At 37.9% G+C, this 15,302-nt stretch overlaps 1 protein-coding gene and 1 long non-coding RNA gene across 6 annotated transcripts in view; one reads left to right on the forward strand and one right to left on the reverse strand.

Moving 5' to 3' along the window:
• Positions 1–15,302, forward strand: part of SUGCT (succinyl-CoA:glutarate-CoA transferase) — a 1,132,767-nt gene that overhangs the window by 122,378 nt on the left and 995,087 nt on the right. The gene's annotated exons all lie outside the window — the stretch shown is intronic.
• Positions 1–15,302, reverse strand: part of LOC130273524 (uncharacterized) — an 83,441-nt gene that overhangs the window by 61,106 nt on the left and 7,033 nt on the right. The window contains exon 2 of the long non-coding RNA XR_008844019.1: positions 2,292–2,379. This is a non-coding gene — a long non-coding RNA (uncharacterized LOC130273524). The remainder of the gene's footprint in view (positions 1–2,291; positions 2,380–15,302) is intronic.

Genomic DNA, 15,302 nt, shown 5'->3' on the forward strand with positions numbered 1-15,302 from the left:
GATTTCAAAGATAATTAAAGATGTGAATATAAAAGGACCAAAAGAAAGTAATTATTTGGAAATTACTTTGTGAACATTTAGGAAAGAACAGTTGTGGGCTGTATAAGCAGGCAAAAGGATGCTCAAATGAAAACTAGCGTTTTCAGCATTGCTTGTCTTACTCCAGCTCCATTCAAACAGAGGACACTGTTCTTGCACTCCTGCCAGTCTGACACTTTTAACTTACCACAGATGATAAGTGTTGCTAGTTGTTATTGTAAATCCCTTTAAAGGGATACTGTCATCAGTTTCACCTGCCTGTCCTGTTGGTACAGGCGTGTAGTGCGGGTGACACTGATAATAACGATACTAACCTACCCCCGATCTGTGCCCCCATTTGTCTGTTTTCCTCCTTGGTGTGCAGGCGGAGCTTCAGGAGCATGCTGACATCCCCGCTACTGCTTTTCCAAGCCTGCTCGCAGCCATGCTGAGTAAATAAGTAGCAGCGGTGATGTCAGCGTGCTCCAGAAGCTCTGCCTGCACACCAAGCCTGCCGCCTGAGCAAGGAGTGTAATGTGAAGACTGGACCAAGCATCGGGGGTAGTTAAATATCATCACTTTCATCCACACTACACACACAGGTTAGTGCGGGTGAAACTGATGACAGTTCCCATTAAAGGGGTACTCCACTGGAAAACATTTTTTCTTAAATCAACTGGTGCCAGAAAGTTAAACATATTTGTAAATTACTTCTATTAAATAATCTTAATCCTTCCAGTAGTTATCAGCTGCTGTGTGATCCACAGGAAGTTGTTTTCTTTTTGAATTTCCTTTCTGCCTGACCACAGTGCTCTCTGCTGACACCTCTGTTCATTTTAGGATCTGTCCAGAGTAGGAGCAAATCACCATAGAAAACCTCTTCTGCTCTGGACAGTTGGTGTCTAAAATGGACAGAGTTGTCAGCAGAGAGCACTGTGGTCAGGCAGAAATAAAATTCAAAAAGAAAAGAACTTCCTGTGGATCATAACAGCAGCTGATAAATGCTGGAAGGATTAAGATTTTTTGATAGAAGTAATTTACTAATCTGTTTAACTTTGACACCAGTTGATTTAAAAATAAATAAATAACTAAATAAAATGTATTCCAGTAGAGTACCCCTTTAAGCAAAGGTCTAAATGCAGCATTTTATTTGTATTTTTCTTGTAAAAGAGTGGGTAAATTTATAATACAGGACAGACTGCGTTGATACTTAGCTGAATCAGTTGATCAAAGGGACTTAGAGGTATTCTTATCTGTACATTTATCCACCTATTTCACAATCTGACCTAGCTGTGGCCGCTTGAGGTGGGTTGCGAAGCCTATAAATCATTTATGTAATTCCCTTAGAGGATAATGTGAGTTGTGTAAACAGCATAGCAAACCTAGATATGCTAGGCATAAATATATAGCATAATATGGGTAATATGGCCATGCAGGATCGGCACCAAAATGATGTCTCTTTGCTCCACCTCTACCTACCCTAACAGTAAACAAGATTAAAAACCTTTTTGAGTTTTTATCTATCTGGTCCTTAGTTATATCTAAAACAAGTGGCACTGCAGATGTCTAGATGCTTCTGATCACGTCTTCTATAAAAGCTTTTTAAAGCCTTATCTCTATGGAAGCTTTGCATTAGTTCCTTTTGGATCTCTTGTCAGTTTTTAAAGCATTGTTAGAAGTGCAATTGCAATGCAGTATTTTGGGATCGTAGTCTTTATAATTGAATTTGTTAAAAGTGGTTGTGACCAAAATTGTAAACAGCATAGATGGCAGGCACAGAATTCGATAATATAATGGGAGAAAGGGGAAAAAAAACATTATATGTAACATATACTTCTCTGTGCTCAGCATAGTTAGACATGTAACAGATTGGTGTATCAGTATTGGCTTCTAGCTAGCATGTAGACGTTAACCAAGAAGTGCTGTAATCTGCATTCTGAAAAATAAAGTACTGTTTATACTATTAATTTCCATGAATCAGCAGTAGATGGTGCTGCTGTGTCACTAGAAATGTGTATGCTTCAAGATTAAGGTTTTGTGAGTAAGTTTCTTTTAGAAGAAATAATTTGTTCCTATAGTTTTGAGTTCCATAGGGCTGAATATTATGTAAACCATATTGTGTAATCATATATCACATCATATAATTAACTTTGCCATTATTTGATTAATATTAAAATCAATTGTATACTAGTAATCTTATTGCATAGGCTGAAACTGTTTTACTGAATTATATTTTATCTTGCTTAATGTATGAAATCTAAAATAGGACTTACATTCTTACTTCCTTGTATGACTGCAAAAACACTGGGCAGGCATGGGGTGGTGTCAAGCAGGCCATATAGAAACTATACAAAATGAATTCTAAAAAAAGAAAAAAATGCTCATGATGCATAGAGTTACTACATAAAGGCTCCCATACAAAATATCTGAGGACTGGAGAGAGAGAACTTGATTCTGTAAGGTTTAGCTTTCCAGCTACAAATTTTTATTGGACAAAATGATCAGAATCAAAAGTATTGTTTGTTAGTGATTCATAGCTAAATAATAATATCATTATCCTTTATTGAATTGTCAGCTTAAAATGTTGTGTTCCAGCTTGATCTCCCAAACTTAATCTCTGTATGTATGATAGCTGTGGTAGTGTAAACCTTGTCCTTGTGGACCTCATGCTTATCACTTAATTACTTACCGTATGTGAGACAACTGAATGTCTGTCTGTCTATCTATCTATCCAGTGGTGCCTTCCACTTTTTTTTTCCTTTTTAAGAGATCCATTGTACAGTATACTGTATACAGTATTTTTAATGTTATTATACAAAAAATAACCATAGCTAACCAAGCCAATACATTTCCAACACATACAATAAACCTTATTTAGAATATATGCATGTTTCCTTTTTTATCATTGCCAGTTTTAATTCATCAGATTTGGCAAGCTTGTATGATTTCGGATATTTATTTACAAGGCGCTCTAGGCATGACTTGGCAAGATATAATAACAAATGTTCCTCCTTGGAATAACTCCTTTATTCTATTATTTGTACCACTAACATTAGCATCACGAAGCATGTGCTACTCCCTCAGAATTTGTCACCTGCAAGTCATCGGTATCTACCTCATCCTATCCTGTCACGTTAATATTTATTCTTTTAGCAGGCGGAGGGGGGTTTAATTATAGTGTGATCAGTTTCATGTGCTTTGTATATGTTGCTAACGCTATAGATAGAATCTTTTTCCAGTGAATAGTTTATCATTAACTGTACACCTTATCTATTTCATGGCCTGTGCCTAGATAGTGCATAAACTATGTAATACACTGGGGGAATTTATTACCGATATATATGCTGTGTACTTTGCTTTAAAAGAGGTACTCTGCTGGAAAAAATTTTTTATTAGGTCTTTATAAGTCAATTGGTGCCAGAAAGTTAAACAGATTTGTAAATTACTTCTAATAAATTTTTTTTTACCCTTCCTGTACTTTTTAGCAGCTGTATGCTACCGAGGAAATTCTGTTCTTTTTGAATTTCTTTTTTTTTTACTTTTCCACAGTGCTCTCTACTGACACCTCTGTCTGTGACAGGAACTGTCCAGATCAGCATAGGTTTGCTATGGGGATTTTCTCCTGCTCTGGACAGTTCCTGATACGGACATCAAGTGTCAGCAGAGAGCACTGTGGACAAGACAAAAAAGAAATTAAAAAATAACAGAATTTCCTATGTAGCATAAAGCTGCTAAAGAGTGCAGGAAGGGTAAAGATTTTTTAATAGAAGTAATTTACAATTCTGGAAAGAAAACTTGTGTGTGCAGCTCACAACCAACATCCGAGGTATATGTGGTTAAAAAGATCAATCCTCACTGATCAACATATAATAAAAAAATAGAATAATATTTCAACCACAACTCAAGGATGATACACAATGAATAAAAATTACGAACAGTTTGATTGATATGAATGCAAAAATTGTTTATTTCACAATATTATTCACAATATAAAAACAATTAAAATAATTTCATAAAACACAAAAGTATATAGCACTGATAGTATCTGCCATTTGGGCCCAATGGCTAAAAAAAATCAGAACAAAAATAGTGTTTGCTTTAGCACTTGTAATCTGATCGTTCAGAAAAAGTCCACTAGTCCGGCAACTGGATGTCAGGTAATTAATGTGTATGAGAAATCTCCAAAAAATATCAAAAAAATAGAGCTATAGTATGCTACCCACAGTTTGTCTGCAATGGCTATATTGTCATTTGCTCACCGTGTCTCCGGCCGCTGGTCCCGTACTGCGATGGACCAAGTGTGAAAAGTCCTGCGGCTAATTTGATGTTATGGGCACTGCGGCACTTGTAGTTGCTGTATGAAGCTCACAGAAATGGTGGGAGCGTATACTCCGGCAGGAGGCTCCAATGAATAAGGATCTCAGTTGTAACAGTCCTCCTCTCAGGCAGCACTTGAATGGAGAGGTTGATCATGATCAAGTCATGCAGCAGACAGCATACCCGGTGTTGTGGAGATACAGGTGCAGTAAGTGGGTCACTTGGATTTCTTTATGCCGGCTTTTATTGCGATAATATGCAGATTAGAAGTGCATCTTATGCCTAGACACGTTTCAGGGTACTTGATCGACCCCTTCCTCAGTAGGCGAAAGGTATAAAAGACAGCAGTAAAGACTCTTTTTATATGGTCAATCCACATGTGTTTCTCATTAGTACAAGGTAGAGGGAACCTGTAGAATGGACTCAAAGCACACAAAAATGATGTATCAGATACATGGATCTTGATGGGAACAGGATTCTTTTTATACCAATATCATATAAATAAGTTCCTATATATATTTAATTCTAAATAAACTTGTGGCAACTGACAAATATTATATCCTCAAAATTGTAACCTTTGTGTGTAGAGGAAAAGTTATTTATTGTGGACCCATATATAGGATCTGCTAGCATAACTCTGCTGGGCCCTATGCTGGTATTCACACACATTTCAGTAAATTGTCATGAGTTGGGTAAATTGTGGTCTGAATTGTTACTTATACGAACATAGTGAAACATATTGGATATGGTGTGTTGAGAGAGTGTGTTGCGAGTGATGAAACAATTGTTCATTGTGAACCTGTGTACAAGATCCGCCAGCGTAACGCTGCCGGGCCCTATACACCTATTCACATATATGCCAGTGAATGAGCGTAACATGGAAAACAATTGTGGTCTGAATTGCTACTTGAAAAAGGTGAAAGTGATATGTGAAATGGATAAGTGTTGCGACTAGTGAAAGTAACTAAATTGTTGCAACAAAAATAGTGTTTGTATTAGGAAGATCAACAATGTGAATAGAATAATATATGTAAAGAATGTAAGGAACAATGCTGACAATAGTGAAAGGCAAGGATTGTATGAAAACAGAAAATAAATGTGTTAGATATATTGTATACTAGCTGAGTACCCGGCGTTGCCCGGTTTTTCCTTCCTCATCCTTGTTGGGGAGGAAAATCAACAGAGGAGGAAGCTTTTGACTTCATATTCCATCCCCATATAATGTTGTCATATCCCAACCCCATATCCGGTCCTCATACCCCGACCTCCTATCCAGTCCTCCAATCTCGACCTCCTGTCCCGACCTCCTATCCCGACCTCCTATCCCGTCCTCCTATCCCGTCTTCCTATCCCCTCCTCCTATCCCGTCCTCCTATCCTGTCCTCCTATCTCGACCTCCCATCTCGACCTCCCATCCCGACCTCCTATCCCGACCTCCTATCCCGTCCTCCTATCCCGTCCTCTTATCCCGTCCTCCTATCCCCATCTCATATCTCCACCTCATATCCTGACCTCCTATCCCGTCCTCCTATCCCAACCTCCTATCCCGTCCTTCTATCCTGTCCTCCTATCTCGACCTCCGTTCCCGACCTCCTATTTCGTCCTCCTATCTTGACCTCCTATCCCGTCCTCCTATCCCAACCTCCTATCCCGACCACCTATCTCGACCCCCTATCCCATCCTCAAATCCCTTTGTCATATCCCGACCTCCTAACTCGACCTCCTATGCCAACCTCATGTCCCGACCCATAATATGTGCACCAGGTATTGAAATATCTCCAGCCATACAGAAGTTATGTGGGAACATACATTTCCCATTGATTTTCATGGGACTTTAAACAAAAACCCAGACCCTCACAAATGGGGGGTGGTTAAGGGTTAACTGTCCTATATTTTAAGTGGACATATACGTAACATGTGACCAAGTATTATCAAAATTTCTCCAGCCGTTTGGGAGTTATGCAGTAACATATATTTCCCATAGAGTTGTATGTCCCATTTAAAGTCCCTTTAAACATAAACCCCGCCCCTGGCAAATGGGGGTGAGTAAGGGTTAAATTACTTATCCTATGTTTGTTGTTGACATATAAGTAACATGTGTGCCAAGTTTCATGTTAATATCTTTAGCCGTTTGGACGTTTTTGTGGAACATACACACATACATACACACATACGTACATACACACACACACGTTGAGTTTTATATATATATATATATATAGATAAAACTAGCTGAGTACCCGGCGTTGCCCGGTTTTTCCTTCCTAATCCTTGTTGGGGAGGAAAATAAACAAAGGAGGAAGCTTTTGACTTCATATCCCGTCCTCATATATTGTTGTCATATCCCGACCTCCTATCCCGTCATCATATCCCGACCTCCTATCCAGACCTCCTATCCAGACCTCCTATCCCGTCGTCCTATCCCGTCGTCCTATCTCATCCTCCTTTCCCGCCCTCATATCTCAACCTCCTTTCCCATCCTCCTTTCCCGTCCTCCTATCTCGACCTCCTTTCCCGTCCTCCTATCCCGTCTTCCTATCCCGTCTTCCTATCCCGTCTTCCTATCCCGTCTTCTTATCCCGTCTTCCTATCCCGTTTTCCTATCCCGTCCTCCTATCCCGTCCATCTATCCTGTCCTCCTTTCTCATCCTCATATCTCGACCTCCTTTCCCGTCCTCCTATCCCGTCCTCCTATCCAGTCCATCTATCCCGTCCTCCTATCCCATCCTCCTATCCCGACCTCCTATCCCGTCCTCCTATTACGACCTCCTATCCTGTCCTCCTATCTTGACCTCCTATCCCGTCCTCCTATCCCGTCCTCCTATCCCGTCCTCCTATCCCAACCTCCTATCCCTACCTCCTATGTCAACCTCCTATCCCGACCTGTAATATGTGTACCAGTTATTGAAATATTTCCAGCCGTACAGAAGTTATGTGGGAACATACATTTCCCATTGATTTGCATGGGACTTTAAACAAAAACCCCAACCCTCACAAATGGGGGTAGTTAACGGTAAATTAACTATCCTATATTTTAAAGGGGTATTCCAGGCCCAAAAATTTTTTTTATATATCAACTGGCTCCGGAAAGTTAAACAGATTTGTAAATTACTTCTATTAAAAAATCTTAATCCTTCCAATAGTTATTAGCTTCTGAAGTTGAGTTGTTATTTTCTGTCTAACTGTTCTCTGATGACTCACGTCCCGGGAGCTGTGCAGTTCCTATGGGGATATTCTCCCATCATGCACAGCTCCCGGGACGTGACATCAAAATTGAGCAGTTAGACAGAAAACTTCAGAAGCTAATAACTATTGGAAGGATTAAGATTTTTTAATAGAAGTAATTTACAAATCTGTAACTTTCCGGAGCCAGTTGATATGTATAAAAAAAGCTTTTGCCTGGAATACCCCTTTAAGTGGACATATAAGTAACATGTGACCAAGTATTATCGAAATATCTCCGGCCGTTTGGAAGTTATGCAGTAACATATATTTCCCATTGACTTGTATGGGACTTTAAACATAAACCCCGCCCCTGGCAAATGGGGGCGAGTAAGGGTTAAATCACCTATCCTATGTTTGTTGCTGACATATAAGTAACATGTGTGCCAAGTTTCATGTTAATATCTTTAGCCGTTTGGACGTGATGCTGGAACATACACACATACATACATACATACACACACGTTGAGTTTTATATATATATATATATATATATATATATATATATATATAGAACAATTGATAGCGCAAAGGGAACCTTTTAAATTATTTTATTGTATAAACATAACACTCGTGGTAATAATTAAAATGTATTAGCCACTATACACTACTTTATATTGCCGCATCCATTTATAAAGATGTATCACAAGTTGTAGTCCATATGTTCCTTTCGGCCACAATATTCATTAGTGCGTTTTTTAAAGTGCATATGCGAATGTGCGTTTTCTACTTCTATTTAAGGTGCGCTAGTACATTTGTGACCTCTCTTCTGTACGCGCCTCTCACAAACCTCGATTGTCCATGTGTGGTAGCCGTATTGGTTATGTGCGTGTATTAACAGAAGTATTTGATGTGCTTTTGTTATTCATAGAGGTATTTTGATTGTGTGCCTCTATAGTAACTTAATGTCCATCTGTTAATGGCAAATTATGTCACAGTCTTTTAGATATTTGCACATAGAACGATGCATGTTGCACATTATGATCATGTCTATTTGAATTGTTGCACACACTTATTGCACATATTCCTTATTACACATAGCACTTATTGCACTTATCTCTTTTCCGGCTTCTTAAGTAGTTGGTGCTTCTAGTTTCTTTCGGATGGGAGCCTCTTTATAGATAATTGCCTCTTCGACGCGTTTCCTCTTACGATTCTTCCGGGACTTGTTTTCGGCTTTTTTTCCCCCTTTTTTTTCTCCTGTATCTTTTTTATCTTTTTTATCTTTTTTAGATGCGGCACTGATGACGGCCGTACTGCAAATGACTTCCCGCCGTGTTTTTATATCTGTAACTCCTCCTACTCCATAGTCACATGTTTTCCTCAGGTCCAATCATAATCTCTTACGTCAGGACTTTTCCTTCAGTATCTTTTACGATCTGGTTGGATCACCTGGGTGTTTTTGGGTGGGGAGTGTATACTATGCGCTCAGGTATGCTTTCCAGCCCTCGTTCTGAGCTCCGGTCTCCATCAATCAGGTAGGTGGCTTGCGTTTCATTCATTTTAACCCTTTATCATCTGGGATTTTCATTGTGCATTCTTTTCTATTCATTGAAGATTCCACAAATATTCGATATTTGGTTGATTAATTCTTGTGTTAATTCTTGTGTTATTTTTTATGTTGGTTTATCTCCGGGGTAGTTTATTTTGGGTTATAGTAATTGTTGTTCATCTTTTTGCAGTGAGTTACAGGTTGATGTTATATTATTTTTGTTTTATTTTATTTTCTTGTACAGTAGGACCGGCATGTTTGTATTTACTTTTTTCATTCAATAAAGCAAGCATACGATATAAAGTCATTTAGTCCTCCCGGTTTTACAGTCTCCAGTGTATATGTCCAGAATGCCTCTCTCTGTAGTAGGCTCCTGTCCCAGTCTCCTCCTCTTGGTGGGGGAGGTATCACTTCTATCACCTGCACTTTTAAACTTTTAATGTCACTTTCGTGTTTAAGTGCAAAGTGATTCGCAACTGGAGTGTCCCTCATATGGATTATATCTCCCACATGCTCCTGTAGCCGTTTCTTAAGGGCTCTAAACGTTTTCCCCACATAATTCACTGGGCACGAGCACGTTAGGAGATATACAACGCCTTTTGTTTCACAGTTGGCGAATTGTTGCATTTTATATTGTTTGCCTGTTACACTGCTTGTGAACTCACTGCTTTTATGTACATATTGGCACATTGTGCATTTACTGCACGGGAAGGTTCCTTTTGGTTTTTCTGTAAACCATCCTTTTTTCTGTTCAGGTTCAAAGTTGCTCCTTATTAGTTTGTCCTTTAAATTTTGTCCACGTTTGTATGTTATTTGTGGGGTTCGAGGAATTATACTATCCAGGGTTTTATCCATCCTTAATATTCCCCAGTATTTATTTAGGATCTCCCGTACTTCATTGGCTTTTTCGTCAAAGACTCCAATAACTCTTGTTACATCGTTGGAGTCCTGCTTTACTTTTGGGGTTAGTAGATGGGATCTATTAGATGTTAAAGCTCTATGATACGTTTTCTTCAGAACTTTATTCGGGTATCCCCTACTCCTTAGTCTTACCCGTAACTCCCTTGCTTTAGTCTCAAAGTCTTCCAGTGAAGAACAATTCCTTCGTATCCGAAGATATTGTCCCGTTGGTATTCCCTGCTTCAGTGGGCGTGGATGGCAACTGTCCCACTGAAGCAGGGAATTAGTAGCTGTCTCTTTTCTATACACTGTAGTTTGTATGTGACTGTCAGGTGTGATCCATATTTTTAGGTCCAAGAATGCAATATGATCCTTACTTATACAGCTGGTAAATTTTAACCCCAGGTTATTTCTATTTAGTATTTCCACGAACCTTAAGAACTTCTCCTCAGTGGACGACCAAATTATGAGAATATCGTCTATGAACCTTAGCCATAAACTTACATGACTGGTCCATGACGCCATCTCCTCACTGAATACCTGTTGGTCCTCCCACCAGCCGAGGTACAGGTTTGCGAAACTGGGGGCGCAGGGGCTCCCCATCGCTGTACCTCGGCTTTGGTGGAAGGACTCCCCATCAAACTGGAAATAATTCCTGGTGAGAACAAATCTCAATAGTTTTATTACCAGTGTGTTATGCGATGTATATTGAATGCCTCTGGAGCTTAGGAAGTATTGTACTGCCTCCAAACCCCTGCTGTGGGGGATGGAGGAGTACAACGCCTCCACATCAAGGGATGCTAGTATCGATCCCTCCTCCAATCTTAGGTCTTCCAATTTTTGTAGTACATCTGTCGTATCACGAACAAATGATGGTAGGGCATATACGAAGGGGCGCAGTATGCAATCCACATACTGACTCACCCCTTCTGTTAGATTACCGATACCCGACACAATGGGCCTCCCTCTTAAAGGGGGATGGTCCTTGTGTATCTTTGGTACTGAATAGAAGCATGCCATTCTGGGGGTTTTTGGCTTCATATATTCGTATTCTGTTTTACTTAGTAGGTTGCAACTTCTACCTTCATCCAGGATAGTCACTAGCTCTTCTGCAAATTCTCTTGTAGGGTCCTTCCTCAGTTTGCTATAACACTCCCTGTCTGACAAGATGTCCAAGCACATACTTTTGTATTCCTCCCTGGTCATCAAAACTATATTTCCTCCTTTATCCGAGGGTTTGATGACCAGGGAGGGATCTTTGGCTAATGCAGTCATAGCCTGTCTCTCTTCTCTCGTGAGGTTCTGTTCCCTCATTCTTTTTTGGTCTAGCCTTTTTAAGTCATTAGTTACCATGTCAACAAATATATCTATATTAGAGTAGTCACCAATCGGGGGTGGTTTTTTACTTTTATTGCTTAGTTGACTAAAAGGGCCTTCTCCCTCTGTTCTTTCATTATTTTAGTCACATACATTAGTCACATACAAACTACAGTGTATAGAAAAGAGACAGCTACTAATTCCCTGCTTCAGTGGGACAGTTGCCATCCACGCCCACTGAAGCAGGGAATACCAACGGGACAATATCTTCGGATACGAAGGAATTGTTCTTCACTGGAAGACTTTGAGACTAAAGCAAGGGAGTTACGGGTAAGACTAAGGAGTAGGGGATACCCGAATAAAGTTCTGAAGAAAGCGTATCATAGAGCTTTAACATCTAATAGATCCCATCTACTAACCCCAAAAGTAAAGCAGGACTCCAACGATGTAACAAGAGTTATTGGAGTCTTTGACGAAAAAGCCAATGAAGTACGGGAGATCCTAAATAAATACTGGGGAATATTAAGGATGGATAAAAACCTGGATAGTATAATTCCTCGAACCCCACAAATAACATACAAACGTGGACAAAATTTAAAGGACAAACTAATAAGGAGCAACTTTGAACCTGAACAGAAAAAAGGATGGTTTACAGAAAAACCAAAAGGAACCTTCCCGTGCAGTAAATGCACAATGTGCCAATATGTACATAAAAGCAGTGAGTTCACAAGCAGTGTAACAGGCAAACAATATAAAATGCAACAATTCGCCAACTGTGAAACAAAAGGCGTTGTATATCTCCTAACGTGCTCGTGCCCAGTGAATTATGTGGGGAAAACGTTTAGAGCCCTTAAGAAACGGCTACAGGAGCATGTGGGAGATATAATCCATATGAGGGACACTCCAGTTGCGAATCACTTTGCACTTAAACACGAAAGTGATATTAAAAGTTTAAAAGTGCAGGTGATAGAAGTGATACCTCCCCCACCAAGAGGAGGAGACTGGGACAGGAGCCTACTACAGAGAGAGGCATTCTGGACATATACACTGGAGACTGTAAAACCGGGAGGACTAAATGACTTTATATCGTATGCTTGCTTTATTGAATGAAAAAAGTAAATACAAACATGCCGGTCCTACTGTACAAGAAAATAAAATAAAACAAAAATAATATAACATCAACCTGTAACTCACTGCAAAAAGATGAACAACAATTACTATAACCCAAAATAAACTACCCCGGAGATAAACCAACATAAAAAATAACACAAGAATTAACACAAGAATTAATCAAGCAAATATCGAATATTTGTGAAATCTTCAATGAATAGAAAAGAATGCACAATGAAAATCCCAGATGATAAAGGGTTAAAATGAATGAAACGCAAGCCACCTACCTGATTGATGGAGACCGGAGCTCAGAACGAGGGCTGGAAAGCATACCTGAGCGCATAGTATACACTCCCCACCCAAAAACACCCAGGTGATCCAACCAGATCGTAAAAGATACTGAAGGAAAAGTCCTGACGTAAGAGATTATGATTGGACCTGAGGAAAACATGTGACTATGGAGTAGGAGGAGTTACAGATATAAAAACACGGCGGGAAGTCATTTGCAGTACGGCCGTCATCAGTGCCGCATCTAAAAAAGATAAAAAAGATAAAAAAGATACAGGAGAAAAAAAAAAGGGGGAAAAAAAGCCGAAAACAAGTCCCGGAAGAATCGTAAGAGGAAACGCGTCGGACAGGCAATTATCTATAAAGAGGCTCCCATCCGAAAGAAACTAGAAGCACCAACTACTTAAGAAGCCGGAAAAGAGATAAGTGCAATAAGTGCTATGTGTAATAAGGAATATGTGCAATAAGTGTGTGCAACAATTCAAATAGACATGATCATAATGTGCAACATGCATCGTTCTATGTGCAAATATCTAAAAGACTGTGACATAATTTGCCATTAACAGATGGACATTAAGTTACTATAGAGGCACACAATCAAAATACCTCTATGAATAACAAAAGCACATCAAATACTTCTGTTAATACATGCACATAACCAGTACGGTTACCACACATGGACAATCAAGGTGTGTGGGAGGCTCGTACAGAAGACAGAGGTCACAAATGTACTAGCGCACCTTGAATAATAAGTAGAAAACGCACACTCTCATATGCACTTTAAAAACGCACTAATGAACATTGTGGCCGAAAGGAACATATGGACTACAACTTGTGATACATCTTTATAAATGGATGCGGCAATATAAAGTAGTGTATGGTGGCTAATACATTTTAATTATTACCACGAGTGTTATGTTTATACAATAAAATAATTTAAAAGGTTCCCTTTGCGCTATCAATTGTTCTATATATTATTGGGAGACCTAACAATATACGGTACGGACAAGTACCTTAGTGGATTACGTATATATATATATATATAGATGAAAAAGAGAAATAAAATGTAAAATGAAATTAAATCAAATGAAATTTATGGAATACCATAAAAAATAGAAAACATTTTTTAAAATAAAAATAAAATAAAAAAGGAAAATGGAAATGAAAATAAAAATGAAAATAAATATAAATATGAAATAAAAATAGATAGAAAAATAAAAAATAGAAAAAAAAATGAAAAATTATGAAAATAAAAATAAATGTAAATATAGATATGAAATAAAAATAAAAAATAAAAATAGGATGGAGATTATGAAATAAAATAAAATAAAATATGATGGAATAAGGGTGCGTTCACACGGAGTAATTCAAGAGGAATTTACTCGAGTATTTCCTCTTGAATTTTCCAAATTAATGCACATCTCCTCTGCCCATTGACTTTAATGTTATTTCTACTGGCCTGTTCACACTGCGGAAATTCTGCTAGCAGAATTCCGACGCTGAATTCCGTTCCGCTTGAAGAAAGAACATGTTCATTCTTCAAGCGGAATCCGCTAGCAGAAATCAATTGAAGTCAATGGTAAAAAAAAATCCTCCCGACATCGTTTTTGCGCGGAATTCGCGTGGAAATGGCTGAAAAACCCTTTACTTCTTTCTCCCCCATTTCCGCACGCAATTCCGCGCAAATTTCCCACGAATTTCGCGCAAAAATAAAATTCGTTTTTCCACCCGTAAATTTTTCGACATGAATTACTCATTTACTCCGTGTGAACGCACCCTAAAAGTGGAAATAATGAGAATAAAATATGTTAATATAAAAATGTGAAATCAATTCTGTTGTGGTGGGGAGTGAGTGGGATTAATGTGACCGTTTTGGTGATGGATGAATGTGAAATAGTGGTATGTGTGGATAAATGTCTAAAAATTAAATAAAAAATAAAATAATATAAATGTAAATAATAATAAATATAATAAATAAATAAAAATAACAACAGAACATAAAGTATATAAAATCAGACCTCTATATTATCTACAATACCGGTAATTGTTAACCAGTATATATATTTGGTCTGATTGTATGTACTTTATGTTCTGTTTTTTTTTATTTTAATTTTTTTAAATTTGATATTTATTATTATTTACATTTATATTTATTTTTATTTTTATTATTTATTTTTTATGTCATTTTTAGACATTTATCCACACATACCACTATTTCACATCACTATTTTAGAGCCTAATACATTCATCCATCACCAAAACGGTCACATTAATCCCACTCACTCCCCACCACAACAGAATTGATTTCACATTTTCACATCAATGTCTTTTATTCTCATTATTTCCACTTTTATTCCATCATATTTTATTTTATTTCACAATCTCCATCCTATTTTTATTTTTATTTCATATCTATATTTATTTTTTTCATCATTTTTCATTTTTTGTTTAATTTGTATTTTTATATCTATTTTAGTTCATATTTATATTTATTTTTATTTTCATTTCCATTTAAATTTTTTTTTTTATGGTATTCCATAAATTTCATTTGATTTCATTTCATTTTACATTTTATTTCTCTTTTTCATTTTATATCTAACATATCTAACACATTTATTTTCTGTTTTCATACAATTCT

This window comes from Hyla sarda, chromosome 5, assembly GCF_029499605.1.
Source record: "Hyla sarda isolate aHylSar1 chromosome 5, aHylSar1.hap1, whole genome shotgun sequence".
Lineage (NCBI taxonomy): Eukaryota > Metazoa > Chordata > Amphibia > Anura > Hylidae > Hyla > Hyla sarda.